Raw genomic sequence first — 912 nt, 5'->3', positions numbered from 1 at the left:
GGGGGCTTGTTTCTAAAGTGTAGTTGCTTATTTCTTGATGTTGTTTAAACCAGTGGTTCTCAAACATTTTCATGTCAAGGAGTCAGTGAGGGACTCCCAAATTAATGTAATGCAAATCCCCATCTGAAAATATTTCCCCCTCAAGATATTTTTGAAAATAGCAGATCTACAAGCTCACAACAACGTGCTGCGTCGCAACGCGTTGTGAGCTTGTAGATTCGCTATTTTCAAACAGCCAATGAATGTATGTATACGTTTTTAAAGCCTTAAAGGCAGTGGTGGAAAAAGTAATTTTTTACTTAAGTAAAAGTACCAATACTGCAATATAAACATACTCTGTTACAAGTAAAAGTCCAGAATTAAAAATGTACTTGAGTAAAAGTACAAAAGTATTGGCATCAAAATGTACTTAAAGTACCAAAAGTAAAAGTACTAAATATTTGAAAATAGCCGATCTACAAGCGATGCGACGCGTTGTGAGCTTGTAGATCTGCTATTTTCAAATAGCCTAGGTATAAAATAGGGCTAAAGTGGTTCATGTATGTTTCATAATGTAATAATTTATATCTGCAAAGTAACTAGTAACTAAAGTTTTCAAATGATTGTAGTGGAGTAAAAGTACAATATTTGCCTCTGAGATGTAGTGGAGTAGAGGTAAAAGTATTGGGAATTGGAAATACTCAAGTAAAGTACAAATACCTCAACAACATTGTACTTAAGTACAGTACTTGAGTAAATGTACTTAGTTACTTTCCACCACTGCTTAAAGGGCGAAGGGCTCGCTTCTTTTTGGGCTTGTTTTCGTAGAACGGGTTGCTTATTTCTCACGCAGAAGCTGGCAACACTGCACAGTCTTCAACCATCAGCTGGTCAAACTCTCTCTTCATGAGCGGACTGAGCGCCGTCAGGAGT

This window comes from Gymnoscopelus braueri, assembly GCF_963280865.1.
Source record: "Gymnoscopelus braueri genome assembly, chromosome: 1".
NCBI classification, from domain to species: domain Eukaryota; kingdom Metazoa; phylum Chordata; class Actinopteri; order Myctophiformes; family Myctophidae; genus Gymnoscopelus; species Gymnoscopelus braueri.
The sequence above is the reverse complement of the archived record's forward strand: the minus strand, read 5'-3'. Positions refer to the sequence as shown.